General features: G+C 46.6%; 2 long non-coding RNA genes across 2 annotated transcripts; one reads left to right on the top strand and one right to left on the bottom strand.

Moving 5' to 3' along the window:
* Nucleotides 1-27,818, top strand: LOC141097603 (uncharacterized). The gene is made up of 3 exons (XR_012234013.1): nt 1-288; nt 24,661-24,749; nt 27,055-27,818. It is a non-coding gene; the product is annotated as an uncharacterized lncRNA (long non-coding RNA).
* LOC141097602 (uncharacterized) lies at nt 7,219-13,494 on the bottom strand. The gene is made up of 2 exons (XR_012234012.1): nt 11,877-13,494; nt 7,219-9,589 (listed from the first exon to the last, which is right to left on the bottom strand). It is a non-coding gene; the product is annotated as an uncharacterized lncRNA (long non-coding RNA).
* Nucleotides 27,819-27,890: the final 72 nt, after the last annotated feature.

Here is a 27,890-nt window from a genome sequence, read left to right as displayed (position 1 = left end):
TGAAGCTGAACATCCAAAGAAAAGGGTCACACACAGGGTCAAACAGAGGGTGGGATCAAAATCACTCAAAAGTTGATACATTGTGTTGATAAAACTACATGCAAATGTAAAAGGAGCTAAGTGGGTTTTCAAGCCATTGCCCCACCTAGTTTTTCCACATGTGGTTTTCAGTGGCATCATGCAGTGCTTAGGGAGCTGATGAGTATGTGATCGGCTCCATCATGCTGCGCTCCTCTGTTCTGCCGCCATGCCACCTGTTGCATTTCCTGCCCTGTATTTAGCTTTCAGGTAACTTTTGATAAGTCATAGACGCATATCAATGTTTATCTGCTGACGTAGGCTAAGGCTGTGTGCACACGCTGCGGATTTTGCTGCGGTTCCGCAGCGGTTTTGGCCGCTGCGGACCCGCAGCAGTTTTTGCTGCGGTGTACAGTAGCATGATTCCCTATGGGAATCAAAAACCGCAGTGCAGACGGTGCGGAATTTTCCGCGCGGATTATCTGCGGTTTTCAATCCGAAGAAAGAATTGACATGTCAATTCTTTCTGCGGATTCCCCTGCGGTTTGCCATCTCCTCCATTGAGGAGATGAAAAACCGCAGGGCAAAACCGCAGAGCAATCCGCAGGTAAAACCGCAGGTATTTTGACCTGCGGTTTTACCTGCGGATTTTACAAAATCCGCGCGGATGAATCCGCACCTTTTCCGCAGCGTGTGCACACAGCCTAAGTTCACACTGCTTAAATATGACACCTGTTTTCTCTGAGCCGGAATTAAACTCTGAATGTGGTACTGCAGGGGTTCCTTGGTGTCTCCTGCTGGCGGGGTGACGTCGCCCCTCCAGTGTCCTATGCCGGGGAAACGCCAGGGAACCACAGACAAGCCCTGCAGTACAAGACCCACAGGTAGCCGACAGCAAGGGAGGCCATGAGTACCGGTGCCACTGCAGCGCAGCGGGAGGATGATGTGCAGGGGAGCACTGCTCACCGGCATCCCTCTGTTGTGGCACTGTAAGGATTCCCTGAGCTTTCCCGCTGGCAGGGTGACGTCACCCCACCAGCGTTCTGCAGCCTGGGGAAATCCCGGGGAACCCCTTCAGCACCATACATCACATGCTCACATTGGATTACAGATCAGCTACTACCAGGGGTTAAGTTCTGGGAAAAAACTGTGGGAACGCACCAAGATTTCCTACTTGCCCCCACTCTGATGAGAGTTACACAAACGTAGTAATGAAATAATACTGCCATACTGTGACTGAATAAAACACCATGCAAAGACCAATATTACTCCTATAAAGTGACCATAGATAGGCAGAAACTAGCTACACAGGCGCTCTGCAGACCGCACTAGTGATTGTTACCTTTAGGCCTCTTTCACATGATCATATGCGTATGCGTGCGTTAAAAATGCAGCGTTGTCACTGCGCATTTCCCATCATATTTCACGCAGCCCAGTGATTTGTATTAATGGGCTAATCGTGTAATATGCTACAAAATAGAACATCCTGTAATTGTTATTTTTTTTTTTACACGCATTTGCGTATGCGTGAAAATAACGCATATGAGAATAAACGCATCGGTTTCAATGGGTACATTTCATCGTGAAATACACATGCATGAAAAACACAGCGTATTACACGACAAAACTAAGATCATGTGAAAGAGGCCTTATATCCAGTGGTCACATGCGACGTTTGCTGTTACTGGGGTCATTTGCTTTTCCTATTTCTAGTCTAGACCGCCACAATGAATTTTCCAAGCCGCTACTTGTCTCTGTAGGATTTTGCATTCAGACAGCTACGGGTTAGCCCTCCCCAGAAAACGATCGGAAATATCTCGGGAACGAAAGGAGATCTAACGTTAATTTTTGCTGATCAAACCGGATCTAACGAATATCTATCAGAATCCATCCAAAAAACGGCAAATTTCAAATTAGGGGGGGGCTAACCCGTACCTAACCCCCCACCTGACACCCCCAATATCTCGGGAACGAAAGGAGATCTAACGTTAATTTTTGCTGATCAAACCGGATCTAACGAATATCTATCAGAATCCATCCAAAAAACGGTAAATTTCAAATTAGGGGGGGCTAACCCGTACCTAACCCCCCACCTGACACCCCCAATATCTCGGGAACGAAAGGAGATCTAACGTTAATTTTTGCTGATCAAACCGGATCTAACGAATATCTATCAGAATCCATCCAAAAAACGGCAAATTTCAAATTAGGGGGGGCTAACCCGTACCTAACCCCCCACCTGACACCCCCAATATCTCGGGAACGAAAGGAGATCTAACGTTAATTTTTGCTGATCAAACCGGATCTAACGAATATCTATCAGAATCCATCCAAAAAACGGCAAATTTCAAATTAGGGGGGCTAACCCGTACCTAACCCCCCACCTGACACCCCCAATATCTCGGGAACGAAAGGAGATCTAACGTTAATTTTTGCTGATCAAACCAGATCTAACGAATATCTATCAGAATCCATCCAAAAAACGGCAAATTTCAAATTGGGGGGGCTAACCCGTACCTAACCCCCCACCTGACACCCCCAATATCTCGGGAACGAAAGGAGATCTAACGTTAATTTTTGCTGATCAAACCGGATCTAATGAATATCTATCAGAATCCATCCAAAAAACGGCAAATTTCAAATTAGGGGGGGCTAACCCGTACCTAACCCCCCACCTGACACCCCCAATATCTCGGGAACGAAAGGAGATCTAACGTTAATTTTTGCTGATCAAACCGGATCTAACGAATATCTATCAGAATCCATCCAAAAAACGGCAAATTTCAAATTAGGGGGGGCTAACCCGTACCTAACCCCCCACCTGACACCCCCAATATCTCGGGAACGAAAGGAGAGCTAACGTTAATTTTTGCTGATCAAACCGGATCTAACGAATATCTATCAGAATCCATCCAAAAAATGGCAAATTTCAAATTAGGGGGGGCTAACCCCCTACCTGACACCCCCAATATCTCGGAAACGAAAGGAGATCTAACGCTAATTTTTGCTGATCAAACCGGATCTAACGAATATCTATCAGAATCCATCCAAAAAACGGCAAATTTCATAGTTGGGGGGGCTAGCTACGGGTTAGCCCCCCCTGGAAAAGATCGTAAATATCTCATTTTGTAGGGGTGATCTAACGTTAGTTTTGGTTGATCAAACCGGATCTAACAAAGATCTAACGAATGTAGTCAATTCTCACTAAGGGGGGTGCTAACCCGGGGGTGGTTGTATCTAGTCCTATCCTGTGTGATACTGACTGCAGAGCTGTGTATCTAATCCTATCCTATGTGATACTGACTGCTGAGCCATGTATCTAATCCTATCCTGTGTGATACTGACTGCTGAGCCATGTATCTAATCATATCCTGTGTGATAGTCTGCTAAGCCGTGTATCTAATCCTATCCTGTGTGATACTGACTGCTGAGCCGTGTATCTAATCCTATCCTGTGTGATAGTCTGCTGAGCCATGTATCTAATCCTATCCTGTGTGATACTGACTGCTGAGCCGTGTATCTAATCCTATCCTGTGTGATACTGTCTGCTGAGCCATGTATCTAATCTTATTCTGTGTGATACTAATTCCTGAGCCATGTATCTAATCCTATCCAGTGTGGTACTGTCTGCTGAGCCATGTATCTAATCCTATCCTGTGTGATACAGTCTGCTGAGTCGTGTATCTAATCCTATCCTGTGTGATAATCTGCTGAGCTGTGTATCTAATCCTATCCTGTGTGATACAGTCTGCTGAGCTGTGTATCTAATCCTATCCTGTGTGATAGTCTGCTGAGTCGTGTATCTAATCCTATCCTGTGTGATAATCTGCTGAGCTGTGTATCTAATCCTATCCTGTGTGATAGTCTGTTGAGCCGTGTATCTAATCCTATCCTGTGTGATACAGTCTGTTGAGCCGTGTATCTAATCCTATCCTGTGTGATACAGTCTGGTGAGCCGTGTATCTAATCTTATCCTGTGTGATACTGTTTCCTGAGCCGTGTATCTAATCCTATCCAGTGTGACACTGACTGCTGAGCCGTGTATCTAATCCTATCCAGTGTGGTACTGTCTGGTGAGCCATGTATCTAATCCTATCCTGTGTGATAGTCTGGTGAGCCATGTATCTAATCCTATCCTGTGTGATACTGTCTGCTGAGCCGTGTATCTAATCCTATCCTGTGTAATACTGTCTGCTGAGCCGTGTATCTAATCCTATCCTGTGTGATACTGTCTGCTGAGCCGTGTATCTAATTTTATTCTGTGTGATACTAATTCCTGAGCCATGTATCTAATCCTCTCCTGTGTGATACTGACTGCTGAGCCATGTATCTAATCCTATCCTGTGTGATAGTCTGCTGAGCCGTGTATCTAATCTTACTCTGTGTGATACTAATTCCTGAGCCGTATATCTAATCCTATCCAGTGTGACACTGACTGCTGAGCCGTGTATCTAATCCTATCCAGTGTGGTACTGTCTGGTGAGCCATGTATCTAATCCTATCCTGTGTGATACAATCTTCTGAGCTGTGTATCTAATCCTCTCCTGTGTGATACTGACTGCTGAGCCGTGTATCTAATCCTCTCCTGTTATTCAGTCTTCTGAGCTGTGTATCTAATCCTATCCTGTGTGATAGTCTGCTGAGCCGTGTATCTAATCCTATTCTTTGTGATACTGTCTGCTGAGCCGTGTATCTAATCTTATTGTGTGTGATACTAATTCCTGAGCCATGTATCTAATCCTCTCCTGTGTGATACTGACTGCTGAGCCGTGTATCTAATCCTCTCCTGTGTGATACTGACTACTGAGCCGTGTATCTAATCCTATCCTGTGTGATACAGTCTGCTGAGCCGTGTATCTAATCTTATTCTGTGTGATACTAATTCCTGAGCCATGTATCTAATCCTATCCTGTGTGATACTGACTGCTGAGCCGTGTATCTAATCCTATCCAGTGTGGTACTGTCTGCTGAGCCATGTATCTAATCCTATCCTGTGTGAAACAGTCTGCTGAGTCGTGTATCTAATCCTATCCTGTGTGATAGTCTGCTGAGCCATGTATCTAATCCTATCCTGTGTGATAATCTGCTGAGCTGTGTATCTAATCCTATCCTGTGTGATACTGACTGCTGAGCTGTGTATCTAATCCTATCCTGTGTGATAGTCTGCTGAGCCGTGTATCTAATCCTATCCTGTGTGATAGTCTGCTGAGCCGTGTATCTAATCCTATCCTGTGATAATCTGCTGAGTTGTGTATCTAATCCTATCCTGTGTGATACAGTCTGCTGAGCCGTGTATCTAATCCTCTCGTGTGATAGTCTGCTGAGCCATGTATCTAATCCTATCCTGTGTGATACTGTCTGCTGAGCCATGTATCTAATCTTATTCTGTGTGATACTAATTCCTGAGCCATGTATCTAATCCTATCCTGTGTGATACTGACTGCTGAGCCGTGTATCTAATCCTATCCAGTGTGGTACTGTCTGCTGAGCCATGTATCTAATCCTATCCTGTGTGATAGTCTGGTGAGCCATGTATCTAATCCTATCCTGTGTGATACAGTCTGCTGAGTCGTGTATCTAATCCTATCCTGTGTGATAATCTGCTGAGCTGTGTATCTAATCCTATCCTGTGTGATAGTCTGTTGAGCCGTGTATCTAATCCTATCCTGTGTGATAGTCTGCTGAGCCGTGTATCTAATCCTCTCTTGTGTGATAGTCTGCTGAGCCATGTATCTAATCCTATCCTGTGTGATACTGTCTGCTGAGCCATGTATCTAATCTTATTCTGTGTGATACTAATTCCTGAGCCATGTATCTAATCCTCTCCTGTGTGATACTGACTGCTGAGCCGTGTATCTAATCCTATCCTGTGATACTGACTGCTGAGCCATGTATCTAATCCTATCCTGTGTGATACTGACTGCTGAGCCATGTATCTAATCCTATCCTGTGTGATACTGACTGCTGAGCCATGTATCTAATCATATCCTGTGTGATAGTCTGCTAAGCCGTGTATCTAATCCTATCCTGTGTGATACTGACTGCTGAGCCGTGTATCTAATCCTATCCTGTGTGATAGTCTGCTGAGATATGTATCTAATCCTATCCTGTGTGATACTGACTGCTGAGCCGTGTATCTAATCCTATCCTGTGTGATACTGTCTGCTGAGCCATGTATCTAATCTTATTCTGTGTGATACTAATTCCTGAGCCATGTATCTAATCCTATCCTGTGTGATACTGACTGCTGAGCCGTGTATCTAATCCTCTATTGTGTGATACTGACTACTGAGCCGTGTATCTAATCCTATCCTGTGTGATACAGTCTGCTGAGCCGTGTATCTAATCTTATTCTGTGTGATACTAATTCCTGAGCCATGTATCTAATCCTATCCTGTGTGATACTGACTGCTGAGCCGTGTATCTAATCCTATCCAGTGTGGTACTGTCTGCTGAGCCATGTATCTAATCCTATCCTGTGTGATACAGTCTGCTGAGTCGTGTATCTAATCCTATCCTGTGTGATAATCTGCTGAGCTGTGTATCTAATCCTATCCTGTGTGATAGTCTGGTGAGCCATGTATCTAATCCTATCCTGTGTGATACTGTCTGCTGAGCCGTGTATCTAATCGTATCCTGTGTGATACTGTCTGCTGAGTCGTGTATCTAATTTTATTCTGTGTAATACTAATTCCTGAGCCATGTATCTAATCCTCTCCTGTGTGATACTGACTGCTGAGCCATGTATCTAATCCTATCCTGTGTGATAGTCTGCTGAGCCGTGTATCTAATCTTACTCTGTGTGATACTAATTCCTGAGCTGTGTATCTAATCCTATCCAGTGTGACACTGACTGCTGAGCCGTGTATCTAATCCTATCCAGTGTGGTACTGTCTGGTGAGCCATGTATCTAATCCTATCCTGTGTGATACAATCTTCTGAGCTGTGTATCTAATCCTATCCTGTGTGATACTGACTGCTGAGCCGTGTATCTAATCCTATCCTGTGTGATACTGTCTGCTGAGCCATGTATCTAATCTTATTCTGTGTGATACTAATTCCTGAGCCATGTATCTAATCCTATCCTGTGTGATACTGACTGCTGAGCCGTGTATCTAGACTGCAGAGACCTGTGTGTCGTAAGCAGTGCCATCCCGCCTCCCACCAATCCCGTAATAACAAAACACCGACAAGCATGGATGGGTTGAACAGGTCGGTCACAGTTTATTAATAAGCAGAGTGAGGCAAGTACAATTCGCAACGGACTCACAGCTGTAGGCCCGCGACCGCTGGGCACGTCGGCTGATGAGAGGTTACGAACCTTGCCCCCCTCTACACTACCGCTGTGACATAGTAACCAGATAACATGAATAATATATGTGCACAACCAATTATGTAAAAATATATATACATTGTGTTTTTTGTTTTTTTTGTTGAAATTATAGATTTTAATACAAAACCACCGCATATCTTCTAATCTATAAGGGAGGGAGGGTGGGACAAAAGCTTCTAGGTATCAGCCGGGGAGGAAAGAGAGAGACCCCCACCCAGCATCTGTATTTAACCCCTGGGGGTATGGCCGGACGCCCCTTCCATTCACTTTCCATTGGTCCGTGGGGCGTCCTAATCACCTGGGGAGGGGGATTAGTGTGAGAGGAGGAGGCACTGCACGGAGTTTACTTATCATCAAATCCATGGGGGCTCTACAGTCAGAGGCACCATCCTTATTCAGTACGGTGCCTGCCAGACTGCAGAGACCTCTGTGTCGTAAGCAGTGCCATCCCGCCTCCCACCAATCCCGTAATAACAAAACACCGACAAGCATGGATGGGTTGAACAGGTCGGTCACAGTTTATTAATAAGCAGAGTGAGGCAAGTACAATTCGCAACAGACTCACAGCTGTAGGCCCGCGACCGCTGGGCACGTCGGCTGATGAGAGGTTACGAACCTTGCCCCCCTCTACACTACCGCCACGGAGGATCATGTGTATGACCTACACAGGACTCCGACCCCCACACAACATCATTAAGGCCTGTTCAACCCCGTCCTGCAAGTTTAATAAGAACATATCTAGCCCGATATCTGTTAGATGAACGCCGTCCGGTCTCAGGAGGGGTGAGATGTTTTCTTCCAGATTGTGGTGGTGAACCACGATGCCGAAGTTCTCTTTGACAAACTTTGCCATTTTCGAGTTTATCTTTCTCCTTGACTTGTCAATGGCTTTAGGGTCTTTAGCTCCGTGCCAGACTGTTCGTGATATTATATCAGACCACACCACCACCATATCTGGTATAAGACAAACAGCCCGCTTTATGTCGGTTTTCATTGTCGTGAAGAGCTCTGCTCCTGTTGTCTTGCACAAATCATTTCCACCAGCATGTAACACCAATATCAGCGGCCCTTTAGCCGATTTAGAAATTTTAACCAACTCTGGGAAAATCTGCTCCCACTGGAGCCCTCGGATGCCTCTCCAGTTGACCTCTAGTTGTGGGAAGTAAAAATTCTTTCCACCGGGGCGTATCTCGGCTCTTTTGCACGCCCAATAAATAAAAGAATGTCCCAACACCCAAACAGCGGGCTTATAATCTCCTGTAAGAAACAAGATGTGTTATAGCCGGTCTGGTCTTATGTATCTTGCAAAGCATGCGGATTTCCAACGACCCAATCTCTGTACTTCAGCTTCAGCTGCACCGGCCCTAGCTGCTTCAGTGGCTGCTCCGATTCTAAAAGAATGTGTTCCGTATTCTTTGGGGTCTACACCGACAGCTTGTAGACATTTTTTAAAAATTGTGTGAAATTGATATTTAGTAAGTGGGGACCCGTCGGTGTGTGAGAGGAAAAAACGACTTTTGTGTCTTATAACCGCGTAGTGTCTTACTATTTTAACAGGGCATATGGGGCCTTCTAGAGCCTTGACCAGGACCCACGACCCTCTACCGGTGGGATCGCATTTGGATTTCCGCACTCTAATGCGCAGAGCGTCGCTGCATATTACGAGATCCTCATTAATTAACCCGCCTATTAGTGCTGTTTTAGAATGCGGCACCAGTTCACTAATCCGCAGCGCCCCGAAGAATGCGATTGCAAACGCTGTAGATATTAGGGCAGATTCGTATTGAGACTTGCACGCCGTTTCAGATTTTGTTATAATATCGTGCAACAGACTTAAAGAAATGGGGCGACGACATTCCTGACTGAGTTGGAGCCTTCTCCAGCCTTTAACGGCTTGCTTTATGAAAAAATATTTAGTTACGTCGGCCCATCCCATTAGCTGAAAGAAAAAGGCTATTCCCGTTAAATTACGCTGCGCTAATGTACCCGACGCACCTCTACTCTTGAGCAGATTCAGGAGTTCTACCACCACGTCGCATCTCGCCCGAACACACGTATCAACTGGCCTCCCTTTTACTAGCGAGCACCACTCTTCCCATGCCTTACCATAAACCTGCCAGGTAGCCGGTGTCACTGAGGCTCGAATCAAGGGCATCAGTGATTGGCCACTGTGTCCCAGAGGGAGGGAGGACACAGTAGGCCCGTTGGTTCTGCGCTGGGAAGGAAGACTTTGAAGGCCTGCCAATCGGAAGACAACAGAGAGATAACCATTTTATCATCCACAGTAGGCGTCACTCTGGCTCGGCACCAGATGTTGTGTCTAAGGCATAATAGTGCAAGGCGGCGCAACAATCGGTGGTGATGAGGAAGACAAACTGTTCAAGCATTTGGCGGTTCCCAGATTTTTGATTAGAAATCTGAGATTTACATTTTTTAGTTTGTCACCCCATAGTTCGACAGCTGTAACTATAGCAAATATCTCCCACAAGACGGGGTTGCAGCCCCAGTTGGCAGAGGTCCATATGTCCGGCCATCTGCTTTTGCACCATTGGTTGCGATAGATTGCAACAAAACCATTTGTGAGATCTGCGCCCACCAGTAGACCTAGGGCGCTGTTTAGCGTTTCCTGAGACATGACACATGTATGCCCATTGTAGTTTTCCAAGAATGCATTCCACACGGACAAATCCGCTCTCATTGACCGATTAATTCTGATTCTGTGGCCCGGCTGGGCGATGCCCTTTGTAGCTAATGATAACCTGCGTGAGAAAGCCCTGCCAACTGGCATTACCCGGCAAGCAAAGTTGAGTAAACCTAGTAAGGACTGCATCTGCTGGAGGGTGACTTTCTTTACCACGAGGAAACTTTTAACCATTTGGAGTGTTTTTTCGATTTTATCCGCCGGTAAACGAAAAATCATCTCGTTTGTGTCTATTTCAATACCAAGGAAAGGGAGAACATTACACGGACCGAGCGTTTTCTCCGGCGATAGTGGGACACCGAAAAGCCTAGAAATAAATTTAAACTTTTGAAGCAGAAAAGAACAGAGTTTAGATTCCTTGGGACCCACAAACAAAAAATCATCGAGGTAGTGGATTGTGGAATTGCTGCCTGTTTCGTGACGTATTACCCAGTCTAAGAAGGTGCTGAAAAGTTCGAAATAGTGACAGGAAATGGAGCAGCCCATGGGCAGGCACATGTCGAAATAAAAAAGCTGGTCCACCTTACAACCCAACAAATGAAAGCATTCGGGGTGCACGGGTAATAGACGGAAAGCTGACTCTATATCGGTCTTTGCCAACAGGGCACCGGGCCCCGCTGCTCGCACAAGCTCAATTGCTCTGTCGAACGACGCGTAAGTTACCGACGAGTCTTCGGGGGGAATTGCGTCGTTGACCGAATCGCCTTTAGGGTAAGATAGATGGTGAATTAGCCGATATTTACCGGGTTCTTTTTTGGGCACAATACCTAAGGGCGAAATCCTGAAATTTTTAAATGGTAATGATTGAAATGGGCCCGCCATCCTGCCGAGTTCGACCTCTTTCATGATTTTTTGTTGTAAGACCTCCGGGAACTCCCGAGCTGATTTTAGATTCTTAGCTGATGTTGGTGCTAGGTTAAATTTAAAGGGGATGAAAAAACCGGACCTAAAACCGTCAGATAATTGCTGAGCAGCTTCTTTATTGGGGTAAAGGCTTAGCCAGGGGCCCATGGCGGCTACGCTCACCGGGGTTTTGCCTCGTAGAATTTGCGTTTGCGAAGTGTGTACACCTTGATGCAGGGTGTCCGCCACCGCAGGTTGCGCAATGATGTCTATATCTGCATGCCGCCTGAAAGCGACAGTTTCCTTCATTGTATAACAAGCAGGCCCCTGGTCTCCGTACGACCACTGAGTTCTGGCCTGCGACTGCTGACAAACTAGTGGCCGATGATGAAAAGGGGGGGTGTTTTTGTGTAAGCATTAATCGTAGCCAGACATCTGTGGCTTTTACTCCCCATCCTAGATCTGGTTGCAGGGCCAGCCGCCTGCGGAACTCCTCGTCATAGCGCCTCCAAGCAACACCGCCATGAGACTTATAGGAGTTATATATTAAATCCTGGTATATAAATAACTCAGAGCAACGTTCTGGGTGTTTTTGACCCATAATACATCCTAGGACTGCGAAGGCCTGCAGCCAGTTGTTCATGGTATGCGCTATTTTACCTCTATTTCTATCGTATGACCATTCCCCAGTCCTCCTTTCCTTATCTACTGACTGCTGGTCTGCTGATAACAGAGACCATATGTCAACGTAATCATTATTCCAAATTTTTTCTTTTGTATCTTGGTCTATGTGTGTACCTAGTGGACTAATTCCACAGAAAAAAGCATCTTTGTGTAAACTAGCTAATTGAGGTATATTCCTAGTAACGGTTTGACCTCCCGGCTGGTGTAAGTGGTCAACTAACGCCCTGATAGCAGATACCAGGCTGTTTTCCACAGCGTCATGTGTATTATTAGATGCATTGATTACGCCAAACTCACCGCTGTTCCTCGCTGATCGAGAGTCTCCAGGAGATGGAGGTACCCCGACTCCGGTGGTGGTGATGTCCTGCCCATGACTGGTGACCTTGATGACTCTGCGCTCCCAAGACCCGTTGAATGTTGCTGGACTTCCATCTCAGAAACGGAACCTGAAATGGGTTGAAGTGATGGCTCTTCCCGGCTTGTGGGCAATGGTGGAGCATGTGGCAGCCGATGACTGCTGTCTGCCCGTGATGGATATGAAGGTGGAGCATGTGGCAGCCGATGACTGCTGTCTGCCCGTGGTGGGTATGACGGTGGAGCATGTGGCAGCCGATGACTGCTGTCTGCCCGTGGTGGGTATGACGGTGGAGCATGTGGCAGCCGATGACTGCTGTCTGCCCGTGGTGGATATGATGGTGGAGCATGTGGCAGCCGATGACTGCTGTCTGCCCGTGGTGGATATGATGGTGGAGCATGTGGCAGCTGATGACTGCTGTCTGCCTGTGGTGGATATGCTGTCTGCGCACTGGTTCCGACCACGATCTGACCGGAGGTCCCAATTGGTGTTGAGGAGGCCCTCCGTCTGGCTGACTGGGATGGAGATCTCGTACGCCGTCTTCTGGATGCCCCCGACCGCCTGCTGCGACAACTCTTGGGTGCGTAGGACTGTTCAGAAGTAGAAGGTGACCGCCACCTGGATGACCGCGATCTGTGACGGCTTCTATTGGAGCTTCGCTTTTGACTGAAACGGGAACAGCAACAGACAGAGGGACAGCGAGAATGGTGATGGGAATCCCCTGAGGAGGGGGATAAAGACCTGTGGTGTATGGAATTTCGACTACCAAGGTTAGAGCTTATATGCTGACTTGGTGCATGCCGAAGGGTAGTTTCTGGTACCAGTTGAAGAGGAATATTCAGAGGGCTCTGGGCGATTGTTGTCTGTGTGGCGTTTAGCAGGGAGGATGGCGTAATATCCGCCAATAATGTGGGGTGTGCAGAGCGGGATTGGCTCATTGGAGGGGTCGGCGGTGTATAGTGTGTTGTGCTTGCTATACATGTTTCACCTTGTTGTTGGAGCAGAGCGCGCTGAACGGTTGGATTGGTTTGGACAGTGCGCTCGGCCGCAGCATTGTTTCTTCTGCATCCCACGTCGTCCCGCACGGGCGGCAGAGCTGCGCCCGCAGGGATGATGTTGCAGACCGGGTGTACCTGAGATGGCTGGCTAATGTAGTGGCTGCGCGGCCTCCTCTGTAGAGGCTGCTCTACAGGACTTGCCATTGCTGCAGACATAGAGGAAGTAGAGATGGGACGCTGTTTGGGTGGATCTAGGGGCCGGCTCAGATGCCTGGCCCTAAACAAAGGATTAGGGGTGGGACTGGAGATGGGCGGGCCTATGCGGTGACGCTGGGCTGAAGTGGGTGGAGCTACAGGCCGGCTATGACGCCCAGGTCCCAGCAAAAGTGAAGGGGTGGGTGTGTGAGTGGGAGGACGATTGTGGGAGGAAGTGGGCGGAGCCACTGTCTGATGCACCCGCCCAGGACCGAGCAGAGAAGAACTGGTGGGCGTACCGCCGGGGGAAGAAGTGGGCGGAGCCACCGTCCGACTCACACCACTAGAAGAACACAGTAATGGCGTCCGGTTCTGCAGCCTACATGCGACGCCCCGGGCTGATACAAGTGGGGAAGAATCCTGTATCTGAGCAGCCGGGCGCGACGCCGAACAGCAGAAATCTCGCCCACATGCAGACGCTCAGGCTGGCGCTTAGTTCTGAATGAGCGTCTGCTGGAGCGCGGCCTCTGAGAGGAGGTGGTGGGAGCAGCGTGTGCCCGACTAACTGGAGATGGCAGGGGAGAGGACAGTATAAGAACTGGGTGGCAGGTGGACGGGCCAGGGGAGGACGGGACATGCAAGGATAGAGGGGAAGCATTCGGAGGCAGAGCAGGCGTGGTGGGTAACTCAGGGGCGGCTTGTACAAAGGGCAGCGCCGGGGCCAACAAAGGAGCCGGAGGGGACGCAGTGGACGGGCCAGCAGAGGACGGCGCATGTGAGACTACAAGGGAGGCATGCAGAGGCAGGGCAGAAGGAGTGGGAGACACAGGGGATGCGTGTGCTGCAGGCATCACCGGAGCAGGGGGAGACAAAGGACCCTGTGGCCTTGGAGTGGATGGTATCAGCCGGGGAGGAAAGAGAGAGACCCCCACCCAGCATCTGAATTTAACCCCTGGGGGTATGGCCGGACGCCCCTTCCATTCACTTTCCATTGGTCCGTGGGGCGTCCTAATCACCTGGGGAGGGGGATTAGTGTGAGAGGAGGAGGCACTGCACGGAGTTTACTTATCATCAAATCCATGGGGGGCTCTACAGTCAGAGGCACCATCCTTATTCAGAACGGTGCCTGCCAGACTGCAGAGACCTCTGTGTCGTAAGCAGTGCCATCCCGCCTCCCACCAATCCCGTAATAACAAAACACCGACAAGCATGGATGGGTTGAACAGGTCGGTCACAGTTTATTAATAAGCAGAGTGAGGCAAGTACAATTCGCAACAGACTCACAGCTGTAGGCCCGCGACCGCTGGGCACGTCGGCTGATGAGAGGTTACGAACCTTGCCCCCCTCTACACTACCGCCACGGAGGATCATGTGTATGACCTACACAGGACTCCGACCCCCACACAACATCATTAAGGCCTGTTCAACCCCGTCCTGCAAGTTTAATAAGAACATATCTAGCCCGATATCTGTTAGATGAACGCCGTCCGGTCTCAGGAGGGGTGAGATGTTTTCTTCCAGATTGTGGTGGTGAACCACGATGCCGAAGTTCTCTTTGACAAACTTTGCCATTTTCGAGTTTATCTTTCTCCTTGACTTGTCAATAGCTTTAGGGTCTTTAGCTCCGTGCCAGACTGTTCGTGATATTATATCAGACCACACCACCACCATATCTGGTATAAGACAAACAGCCCGCTTTATGTCGGTTTTCATTGTCGTGAAGAGCTCTGCTCCTGTTGTCTTGCACAAATCATTTCCACCAGCATGTAACACCAATATCAGCGGCCCTTTAGCCGATTTAGAAATTTTAACCAACTCCGGGAAAATCTGCTCCCACTGGAGCCCTCGGATGCCTCTCCAGTTGACCTCTAGTTGTGGGAAGTAAAAATTCTTTCCACCGGGGCGTATCTCGGCTCTTTTGCACGCCCAATAAATAAAAGAATGTCCCAACACCCAAACAGCGGGCTTATAATCTCCTGTAAGAAACAAGATGTGTTATAGCCGGTCTGGTCTTATGTATCTTGCAAAGCATGCGGATTTCCAACGACCCAATCTCTGTACTTCAGCTTCAGCTGCACCGGCCCTAGCTGCTTCAGTGGCTGCTCCGATTCTAAAAGAATGTGTTCCGTATTCTTTGGGGTCTACACCGACAGCTTGTAGACATTTTTTAAAAATTGTGTGAAATTGATATTTAGTAAGTGGGGACCCGTCGGTGTGTGAGAGGAAAAAACGACTTTTGTGTCTTATAACCGCGTAGTGTCTTACTATTTTAACAGGGCATATGGGGCCTTCTAGAGCCTTGACCAGGACCCACGACCCTCTACCGGTGGGATCGCATTTGGATTTCCGCACTCTAATGCGCAGAGCGTCGCTGCATATTACGAGATCCTCATTAATTAACCCGCCTATTAGTGCTGTTTTAGAATGCGGCACCAGTTCACTAATCCGCAGCGCCCCGAAGAATGCGATTGCAAACGCTGTAGATATTAGGGCAGATTCGTATTGAGACTTGCACACCGTTTCAGATTTTGTTATAATATCGTGCAACAGACTTAAAGAAATGGGGCGACGACATTCCTGACTGGGTTGGAGCCTTCTCCAGCCTTTAACGGCTTGCTTTATGAAAAAATATTTAGTTACGTCGGCCCATCCCATTACGGTGACGGGGGATTAAGAGAGGGCACAGGTGGGTGATAATCTAATTCAGATAAAAGGGCTAAAATACATGGATCACCCACCTGTGCTGCTCTCTGCCGCAGGGCCGCAATCACTGCCTCAGACATGGCTCCGGGGTCCTCAGGAAAACAAAAGCTTCTAGGTATCAGCCGGGGAGGAAAGAGAGAGACCCCCACCCAGCATCTGAATTTAACCCCTGGGGGTATGGCCGGACGCCCCTTCCATTCACTTTCCATTGGTCTGTGGGGCGTCCTAATCACCTGGGGAGGGGGATTAGTGTGAGAGGAGGAGGCACTGCATGGAGTTTACTTATCATCAAATCCATGGGGGCTCTACAGTCAGAGGCACCATCCTTATTCAGCACGGTGCCTGCCAATCCTCTATTGTGTGATACTGACTACTGAGCCGTGTATCTAATCCTATCCTGTGTGATACAGTCTGCTGAGCCGTGTATCTAATCTTATTCTGTGTGATACTAATTCCTGAGCCATGTGTCTAATCCTATCCTGTGTGATACTGACTGCTGAGCCGTGTATCTAATCCTATCCAGTGTGGTACTGTCTGCTGAGCCATGTATCTAATCCTATCCTGTGTGATACAGTCTGCTGAGTCGTGTATCTAATCCTATCCTGTGTGATAGTCTGCTGAGCCATGTATCTAATCCTATCCTGTGTGATAATCTGCTGAGCTGTGTATCTAATCCTATCCTGTGTGATAGTCTGCTGAGCTGTGTATCTAATCCTATCCTGTGTGATAGTCTGTTGAGCCGTGTATCTAATCCTATCCTGTGTGATACAGTCTGGTGAGCCGTGTATCTAATCTTATCCTGTGTGATACTGTTTCCTGAGCCGTGTATCTAATCCTATCCAGTGTGGTACTGTCTGGTGAGCCATGTATCTAATCCTATCCTGTGTGATACTGTCTGCTGAGCCGTGTATCTAATCCTCTCCTGTGTGATACTGACTGCTGAGCCGTGTATCTAATCCTCTCCTGTGTGATTCAGTCTTCTGAGCCGTGTATCTAATCCTATCCTGTGTGATAGTCTGCTGAGCTGTGTATCTAATCCTATCCTGTGTGATAGTCTGCTGAGCCGTGTATCTAATCCTATTCTTTGTGATACTGTCTGCTGAGCCGTGTATCTAATCTTATTGTGTGTGATACTAATTCCTGAGCCATGTATCTAATCCTATCCTGTGTGATACTGACTGCTGAGCCGTGTATCTAATCCTATCCAGTGTGGTACTGTCTGCTGAGCCATGTATCTAATCCTATCCTGTGTGATACAGTCTGCTGAGTCGTGTATCTAATCCTATCCTGTGTGATAGTCTGCTGAGCCATGTATCTAATCCTATCCTGTGTAATAATCTGCTGAGCTGTGTATCTAATCCTATCCTGTGTGATACAGTCTGCTGAGCTGTGTATCTAATCCTATCCTGTGTGATAGTCTGCTGAGCCGTGTATCTAATCCTATCCTGTGTGATAGTCTGCTGAGCTGTGTATCTAATCCTATCCTGTGATAATCTGCTGAGCTTTGTATCTAATCCTATCCTGTGTGATACAGTCTGCTGAGCCGTGTATCTAATCCTCTCTTGTGTGATAGTCTGCTGAGCCATGTATCTAATCCTATCCTGTGTGATACTGTCTGCTGAGCCATGTATCTAATCTTATTCTGTGTGATACTAATTCCTGAGCCATGTATCTAATCCTATCCTGTGTGATACTGACTGCTGAGCCGTGTATCTAATCCTATCCAGTGTGGTACTGTCTGCTGAGCCATGTATCTAATCCTATCCTGTGTGATACAGTCTGCTGAGTCGTGTATCTAATCCTATCCTGTGTGATAGTCTGCTGAGCCATGTATCTAATCCTATCCTGTGTGATAGTCTGGTGAGCCGTGTATCTAATCTTATCCTGTGTGATACTGTTTCCTGAGCCGTGTATCTAATCCTATCCAGTGTGACACTGACTGCTGAGCCGTGTATCTAATCCTATCCAGTGTGGTACTGTCTGGTGAGCCATGTATCTAATCCTATCCTGTGTGATAGTCTGGTGAGCCATGTATCTAATCCTATCCTGTGTGATACTGTCTGCTGAGCCGTGTATCTAATCCTATCCTGTGTGATACTGTCTGCTGAGCCGTGTATCTAATCCTATCCTGTGTGATACTGTCTGCTGAGCCGTGTATCTAATCTTACTCTGTGTGATACTAATTCCTGAGCCGTGTATCTAATCCTATCCAGTGTGACACTGACTGCTGAGCCGTGTATCTAATCCTATCCAGTGTGGTACTGTCTGCTGAGCCATGTATCTAATCCTATCCTGTGTGATAGTCTGGTGAGCCATGTATCTAATCCTATCCTGTGTGATACAATCTTCTGAGCTGTGTATCTAATCCTCTCCTGTGTGATACTGACTGCTGAGCCGTGTATCTAATCCTCTCCTGTGTGATTCAGTCTTCTGAGCTGTGTATCTAATCCTATCCTGTGTGATAGTCTGCTGAGCCGTGTATCTAATCCTATTCTTTGTGATACTGTCTACTGAGCCGTGTATCTAATCTTATTGTGTGTGATACTAATTCCTGAGCCATGTATCTAATCCTCTCCTGTGTGATACTGACTGCTGAGCCGTGTATCTAATCCTCTCCTGTGTGATACAGTCTGCTGAGCCGTGTATCTTATCTTATTCTGTGTGATACTAATTCCTGAGCCGTGTATCTAATCCTATCCAGTGTGACACTGACTACTGAGCCGTGTATCTAATCCTATCCAGTGTGGTACTGTCTGCTGAGCTGTGTATCTAATCCTATCCTGTGTGATAGTCTGCTGAGCCGTGTATCTAATCCTATCCTGTGTGATACAGTCTGCTGAGCTGTGTATCTAATCCTATCCTGTGTGATAGTCTGCTGAGCCGTGTATCTAATCCTATCCTGTGTGATACACAGCTCAGCAGACTGTATCTAATCCTATCCTGTGTGATAGTCTGCTGAGCCATGTATCTAATCCTATCCTGTGTGATACAGTCTGCTGAGCCGTGTATCTAATCCTCTCTTGTGTGATAGTCTGCTGAGCCATGTATCTAATCCTATCCTGTGTGATACTGTCTGCTGAGCCATGTATCTAATCTTATTCTGTGTGATACTAATTCCTGAGCCATGTGTCTAATCCTCTCCTGTGTGATACTGACTGCTGAGCCGTGTATCTAATCCTATCCTGTGTGATACAGTCTGGTGAGCGGTGTATCTAATCTTATCCTGTGTGATACTGTTTCCTGAGCCGTGTATCTAATCCTATCCAGTGTGACACTGACTGCTGAGCCGTGTATCTAATCCTATCCAGTGTGATACAATCTTCTGAGCTGTGTATCTAATCCTCTCCTGTGTGATACTGACTGCTGAGCCGTGTATCTAATCCTATCCTGTGTGATAGTCTGCTGAGCCATGTATGTAATCCTATTCTGTGTGATACTGTCTGCTGAGCCGTGTATCTAATCCTATCCTGTGCGATACTGTCTGCTGAGCCGTGTATCTAATCCTATCCTGTGTGATAGTTTGCTGAGCCGTGTATCTAATCCTATCCTGTGTGATACAGTCTGCTGAGCTGTGTATCTAATCCTATCCTGTGTGATACTGTCTGCTGAGCCGTGTATCTAATCCTATCCTGTGTGATACTGTCTGCTGAGCCGTGTATCTAATCCTATCCTGTGTGATACTGTCTGCTGAGCTGTGTATCTAATCCTATCCTGTGTGATACTGTCTGCTGAGCCGTGTATCTAATCTTATTCTGTGTGATACTAATTCCTGAGCCATGTATCTAATTCTCTCCTGTGTGATACTGACTGCTGAGCCGTGTATCTAATCCTATCCTGTGTGATACAGTCTGCTGAGCCGTGTATCTAATCTTATTCTGTGTGATACTAATTCCTGAGCCGTGTATCTAATCCTATCCAGTGTGGTACTGTCTGCTGAGCCATGTATCTAATCCTATCCTGTGTGATAGTCTGGTGAGCCATGTATCTAATCCTATCCTGTGTGATAGTCTGGTGAGCCATGTATCTAATCCTATCCTGTGTGATACAATCTTCTGAACCGTGTATCTAATCCTCTCCTGTGTGATTCAGTCTTCTGAGCCGTGTATCTAATCCTATCCTGTGTGATAGTCTGCTGAGCTGTGTATCTAATCCTATCCTGTGTGATACAGTCTGCTGAGCCGTGTATCTAATCCTATCCTGTGTGATACTGACTGCTGAGCCATGTATCTAATCCTATCCTGTGTGATACAGTCTGCTGAGCCGTGTATCTAATCTTATTCTGTGTGATATTAATTCCTGAGCCGTGTATCTAATCCTATCCAGTGTGACACTGACTGCTGAGCCGTGTATCTAATCCTATCCAGTGTGGTACTGTCTGCTGAGCCGTGTATCTAATCGTATCCTGTGCGATACTGTCTGCTGAGCTCTGTATCTAATCCTATCCTGTGTGATAGTCTGCTGAGCCGTGTATCTAATCCTATCCTGTGATACAGTCTGCTGAGCTGTGTATCTAATCCTATCCTGTGTGATAGTCTGCTGAGCCATGTATCTAATCTTATTCTGTGTGATATTAATTCCTGAGCCATGTATCTAATCCTATCCTGTGTGATACTGTCTGCTGAGCCATGTATCTAATCTTATTCTGTGTGATATTAATTCCTGAGCCATGTATCTAATCCTCTCCTGTGTGATACTGACTGCTGATCCGTGTATCTAATCCTATCCTGTGTGATAGTCTGCTGAGCCGTGTATCTAATCCTATCCTGTGATAGTCTGCTGAGCTGTGTATCTAATCCTATCCTGTGTGATAGTCTGCTGAGCCATGTATCTAATCTTATTCTGTGTGATATTAATTCCTGAGCCATGTATCTAATCCTCTCCTGTGTGATACTGTCTGCTGAGCTCTGTATCTAATCCTATCCTGTGTGATAGTCTGCTGAGCCGTGTATCTAATCCTATCCTGTGATACAGTCTGCTGAGCTGTGTATCTAATCCTATCCTGTGTGATAGTCTGCTGAGCCATGTATCTAATCTTATTCTGTGTGATATTAATTCCTGAGCCATGTATCTAATCCTCTCCTGTGTGATACTGACTGCTGATCCGTGTATCTAATCCTATCCTGTGTGATAGTCTGCTGAGCCGTGTATCTAATCTTTTTCTGTGTGATACTAATTTCTGAGCCGTGTATCTAATCCTATCCAGTGTGATACTGTCTGCTGAGCCGTGTATCTAATCCTATCCTGTGTGATACTGACTGCTGAGCCGTGTATCTAATCCTATCCTGTGTGTCATCCCCATCAGGTGTCTCTGGGTTTCTCGTGTCTCGTCTTTACATTGACGCTGTAATTTACCTTTTGTTACAAATATCAGTTTTCAAGACTGAGTGATGTGTAAATTTTATAGTGTACGGCTGGTTGCCTTGGTAACTGGCCACCCTGGGGTCTCTGAGTGGCAGGTTGCTCTTACACCGCAGGCTTTATTCTTTTGAGCCAACTCAATCATGAGATTCTCCCGTGCTGCAGCGCTGCCTCCTCCCGCAGTGGGGGGAAGATTTACATCAGATCCTGATGTCCGTCTACAGGACTGCAGTGCCCCCCACAGCCAGGAATCCCTGAGTAAGAAGATACAGAGAAAGCCCCTCAAATAAGTGACGTCAGCCTTGTCATATTGAGCGATCGGAGGAATTTCTGTGGCACCCGACCGCAACATCCGGTGACAACTTCACTAACTCCTTCGTCCAAGTTAGCGGCATACATGTCTTGGGCCCCCTAAAGTCATTATTGTGCCCTCAGTCCAAGAAAATACAATTATCAATATAGATATTAGTGACCACCTTATTTCTAAATTCTCCCCTCACAGCTGCAATCAGCATCCGCACCACAATACCGCCAGCTGTAAACAGTGCCCTCAATTGGTATAATGTACCCTTCATAGCCCCAACCACAGTAACACGTTACTGGCAGAGACAAACTGTAGAGAAATATCATAGACGGGCGGTGTAAAAGATCATCTGGGGATGGGCAGCAGAGAAGGGCTGGAGACAAACAGTGGATAAGAGACAAGGATGGGCGACGGAGAAGGACAGGAGATGAGCAGTGAAAAAGGACCGGAGATGGGCAGCGGAGAAGGAACGGAGATAAGCAGTGAAAAAGAGACGGAGCAGTGTAATAGGGCGGCACAGTCGCTTAGTCATCGCAGTGCTGGGTCCTGGATTCAAATCCCACCAAGGACAACATCTGCAAGGAGTTTGTACATTCTCCCCATGTTTGTGTGGGTTTCCTCCGGGTACTCTGGGCTCTCAATCTAAATCCCCTATCAGTATGCCTTTGGAATGTAGTAAGAAACCAATCGGGACAGTTCCAATGATGTCTGTAAAGCGCTGTGGAATTAATGGCACTATATAAATGAGTAAAAATAGAGTCGAGACTTGAGGGTCAGTGGGTGCTCTCTTCTGTTGGCCTGATTAGAAAGATTGCATGGACCAAGGCTCATCCCACTGAACACTTGCTCTCCTTTCCCATATGTAGATTGCTACTCAGACAACACAGGGGGAGGGTAAAACAGTGTGGCAATACTTTATTGAACCACAAAACACACAATAACCTATAGAACAGTCCAAGCAATTACACAAGATGGTGCAGGCAGCCACAGAGAGGAGGTAACTGCAAGCTTAGGAAGCTGACAGTAAATTAAGGTACATAGTCAGGTGACCTGATAGTCCCAATCTGGCTTCTCTAAATGTCTCCATGTGGCCAGGTGACCTGCCAGTGGATCAAATCTGTATTCCTCCAGTTTGAGCCATGATGCAGTGTCTGCTCTCGTGTAGAGTCTCTCTGGGAACAGAGGCAAATCCCCCTTTGATAGTTATAGTTCACAACTGTCCTTCAGGCCATCATCCACAGGTCAAGGGAAAGGTGGGATGAGTTAATCTCTCATCATTCAAGTATTCAATCAATCTGCATAGTTTGTCCTTCACTGTTTGCAAGTCAACAAGGTTCATGGACTGATATAATAAGTAATCAACATATTAGCAGTCATCGATTGTTCAGTTACCCTGCGTCTCTGTATTCCAAGGATAACAGCACAATAAGTTGCAACAAATCAAAATTCGCGAGTCAATGTTCAGGCTCATAAGAACAATGGCCTATGTCTCTTGACCCACTGAAGAAAAATACATCTTGCCTAATTAAGAATAAATGCTGGGTTGTCACAAAGGGCAAAGGAGAAGGCCTGCGGACAGGCAGTGTTTGATGGCTGTTATTATTTTGTCGACAAATTGGTAAACTAAACTGATGAAGTTGAGTGCTGCGTCTATGGCTTACTATACAAATGCAAGCGCTTGGCTGCCTCTGTGAGCGCTGAGATGTCCGAAGGCCCTCAATATATGGAATATCACCTGCATGACTGCCGTACAGAACACAGTCATAACATAAGGGGTCTCAGCGCACACTTTAACACATTCATGAGAGCCCACTTGCCATGACAGGGCACTTTTCTCTATTAGGACCCTAAACCTAATATTTATCAATGTTGCCGCTTCTGGGCGAAATCAGTGCTGGATCCTACTCGCCTTCTTTTCTATCGACTTCTAGCTCGGGAGGCAAAAGTTTGATCCACAACTAGATTTAGGGTTCCATCCATTGAATCCTCGTATTATTGTGGCTGGTGGGCTCTCCTGAATTGGCTAATCTGCGCAGAACCTTTATTTTGAAGAGACAGAAGATTCGGCACTGCTCCTTAACCCCTAAGCAGTTCCATGACTGCTATTCAAGTCCAAAATCACACACCTGGACCGACCGCCAACTACCGTCCGAATGGGTGCTCAATCCAGAAAAGCAAACGTAATCTGATTATGTACAAAAGAGAAAAAAAGTGATGGCACTCACCGTTCTGTCGTGAAAATTCTTTATTGATTAAAAGGCATTGGCACAGGAGGAACGTACAGACAGTGGACGACGGCCATTTCACGCACTTGCGCTTCAACGGGTCCTGAGCCACACTGCAAAAAATAGGCGTTTACGTCCTCCCGGCCTGCCAAAAGTCCATTTGACAACGGTAAGGCGTGTGCATCCATACTGCAAAGGATCAGAAAAAACGGTCACTATGGTGTGAACAAGGGGTGAGTCAAAACTCAGAGCGTGCTCAAAATCCAAACCATGTGCCGAACAAAATTAATAGAAGAGACAGAAGATTCGGCACTGCTCCTTAAACCCTAAGCAGTTCCATGACTGCTATTCAAGTCCAAAATCACACACCCGGACCGACCGCCAACTACTGTCCGAACGGGTGCTCAGTCCAGAAAAGCAAACATGTATTCTGATTATGTACACTCTCTGTATGTTCCTCCCGTGCCAATGCCTTTTAATCAATAAAGAATTTTCACGACAGAACGGTGAGTGCCTTCGCTTTTTTTTCTCTTTTGTACATAATCAGAACTTTTATTTTATAGGTATATTTTATATAGCAGTAATGCAGATCATATTCCTTATATTAAGTGTTTGCTGACATCTCAGCGTTTCCAGAGGCGGCTGTGTTGTTTGGTTTGTGCAGTCACATCCTCTTGCACCTGTTCACACTGGCTTTATTCTGTGCTGGTCAGTATTTATATTTCATATCTTAATAAAAGACATCAGCAGCATTTCCTGTCACCTACACAGATGTGAGGCAATGTACAGAGGTGACCGATCTTCCCCATCGGTCCCCTATTTTGTCTCCTGCTGTAATAGTCATGGCGGCCGTTGTCTGCAGGAGTCAGAATGACGACTTGTTTTCACAGATCTGGAGAGGAAAGTGATGCATAAAACTTTTCTGACCTTCATTTTTTGTCAGTGTCCACGCTGAGACAGTCAGATCCTACTGATGTGGTATCACACCCTGACTGTGGCACCTCCGGGGGAAAGAACGGTGACACAACAACGGTATTTATAGCAGACGATCAAACACTGATACATTATATGTGTGACATTGTGTATGGTATATAGTGGCCCGTACTGCGGTATCAGCACATACACTATACAGCGATATACCCCAGCAGGCGAAACAGGATCCGATGGCCATTATCAATCTATTGCTATCCACATAGTGACAACAGTTAGAGCATCGCAGCTATGATAGAAAGGTGTCAGGACCCGCATAACATCGCAGCTATGAAAGAAAATTGTCAGGACTCACAGAGCATCGCAGCTATGATAGAAAGGTGTCCGGACCCACAGAGCATCACAGCTATGATAGAAAGGTGTCCGGACCCACAGAGCATCACAGCTATGATAGAAAGGTGTCAGGACTCACAGAGCATCACAGCTATGATAGAAAGGTGTCAGGACCCACATAACATCGCAGCTATGATAGAAAATTGTCAGGACTCACAGAGCATCGCAGCTATGATAGAAAGGTGTCAGGACCCACTGAGCATCGCAGCTATTATAGAAAAGTCTAAGGACCAAAATAACCGCAGCTATGATAGAAAAGTGTCAGGACCAACAAAGTATCTCAGCTATGATAGAAAGGTGTCAGGACCCAGATAACATCGCAGCTATGATAGAAGGGTGTCACAGTCTTATAACCTATGATTATAACACTATACCTCCCTAAAATTCATAAGAATGATAAAATACCTCCTGGCCGGCCAATTATTTCAGGTAGGGGGATCTTTTTGGAGCATATCAATCAATGGATCGATTTCCACTTACAACCATTGGTTAAGAATCTCCCGTCCTTTTTGAAAGATACAGGTGAATGCATTTGTAAGGTCGATGGCCTTTTCTTAGACAAGGATACCATCCTAGTTACGGCGGACCTAGAGTCCCTGTATACCAACATAAAACATTCCAATGGCCTAAGGTCCATACAGTATTTCCTTGATACATCTAGTATGTCTTCCGATATGAGGGATCTCCTATTGGAATTACTCGAATTTATGTTAACCCACAACTTTTTAATTTTTAAGTTGTCCTTTGTCCTACATCTCCAGGGAACCGCCATGTGAGCTGCTTTTGCACCATCCTATAATCTGTTCCTGGGGCTGTGGGAAAGGGATCTCTTCCTGTCAGATCAACAGGCGTCAATGGACCGATCTGGCAGGGTTCGGCCATCGACCTACAAGGGTTTATATCCAGCCTGAATAGCAATGACCTCAATGTCCATCTCACCGTTGTGTGGGATCTTAATAGGATTGAATTCTTGGACATCACCATTAAGAAAGATCCCGAGGGTGTCACCCAGACAAATATTTTTAGAAAACCAAATTCTACCAATATGCTGCTGCATGCCTACTCCTGTCATCCTAGGCACATAAGATCGGAACCCATGGGTCAGTTCCTTAGACTCCGTCAGATCTGTTCTACCGATAATGATTTTGAGACGCAGGCCGAGGAAATATTCTCCCCAGAACACTCTTTTCTATAAGAATGCAGGCAACGATAATCTTAGAACAGGTGAACAAATAAGGTTCATTGCTATCACTCTCACTCTTCACAGGTACGGGCAGCCCTACAGAGATCATGGCTGATACCCAAAATTGACCCAGTCCTTGCGAAATTTATATCTAATAGACCTGCCATCACCTTTAGGTGTGCCAGAAATCTACGCGACCATCTTACCCGCAGTCACTATACAGGTGAACAGAGGGCCACCTTCTTAGATAATTTTGAACGTAGGGGTGGATGTGTTCACTGTGGTCGCTGCGTAGCCAGTCCCAACATAGATTGATGTGATTCCTTTACTGATTCTGATGGAACAAAAAACTTTAAGATCAAAAAATCAATCACATGTAAACCAGGTATGTCATTTATTATGCCACCTGTCCAAGTCGTTTGATGTACGTTGGCCTTACTTCACGTCAGTTTAAAGTCCGCATAAGAGAACATGTGCTGGGCATTCAGGCCACAGCTGACTACAAGGACATATCCACTCTTAAAACTCCGTCACGCCACTTTAAGGCCTTCTACCAATGTGATAGTACACTATTACGGATGAGAGGCATTGATTCTTTGGAAATTGGAATCCGTGGTGGTAAACTATCCCAGCGCCTTGATCAACTGGAGTCGAGGTGGATCCAGATCTTACAGACTATTCATGCACAGGGATTAAATGAAAATCTTAGCTTTCCCCCTTCCTGTGATCGCCTTACTGCTGTGTTAAGTGTAGTGGTTTAATATGCATCAATGTTTATTTTAATTATGTTTTTTAGATTTGTTACTAATTATCACCTTACATACATTTTAGGTTGTATCCATTTTTTCTCGAGTGTCCCCCTGGAGCGAGATTATTATCCCCACACGTTGCTTCTCTGTACCTGAGGACACAGGACCTAACCTGAAGTAAAGTTTGCAGGCCTCATGGAACACAACAAACTTGTCACGAGAGAACCTGTCAGGCAACGCGACCTTGGGCTCGACAATGTTTTGCCTCAGAGTCAAGATTCTCACATCAGATCTATTAGGGTGCTGCAAAACTACCGTGCGCAAACTCGCCACCTCCAGACTGAGCTGCAGCAGTTGCCCTGTCAGAGCTGAGATAGGAACAATCATGCATCAGAAAAATTGATTGCGGTCAGAGTTAATGTCTTGATTCGACTGTCGGGTGACCTGGGACCAGGGGCACCTTTCTTGGACCTAACAATAGTGGCCGCCCTAGCCCGCCCTGCTCCCTGGGATACTTGAGATGGCGAAGACACTGAGGCCTCCGCCTTTGCCTTATCTCCTAGATTAGTCCTTCATCTGTCCCCTTCTCCCACCCAGGGAAAAGTGGGCGCTACTGTGCACCGCAGTACACCAACCCAACAAGCAGAGCAACAAAGACAAGGGGAAACTGAAATTTCCACACACCCAAAATATTCACTCACATATAACAGAGGGATCCAACAGGGTGTGCAGGAAGGGGAAGAAAGCAAAACAGGGAAGGATAAGGAATTGCCAAGTGTAAAATACAAACAGCAGTCGCTTCTAACTCCTCCAGCATTCCTTCTCATACCAACTACTCTCCCTCCTGTTGTCATGAAGCAAGTGCTAAGGCTGGTTTCACATTAGCGCTTTTTAAGCGCACGCACGGCCGGGGGTAGC

The sequence above is a fragment of the Dendrobates tinctorius genome, unplaced genomic scaffold, assembly GCF_039654945.1.
Source record: "Dendrobates tinctorius isolate UK_male_01 unplaced genomic scaffold, ASM3965494v1 ptg000086l, whole genome shotgun sequence".
NCBI classification, from domain to species: Eukaryota; Metazoa; Chordata; class Amphibia; order Anura; family Dendrobatidae; genus Dendrobates; species Dendrobates tinctorius.
The sequence above is the reverse complement of the archived record's forward strand: the minus strand, read 5'-3'. Positions and strand labels throughout refer to the sequence as shown.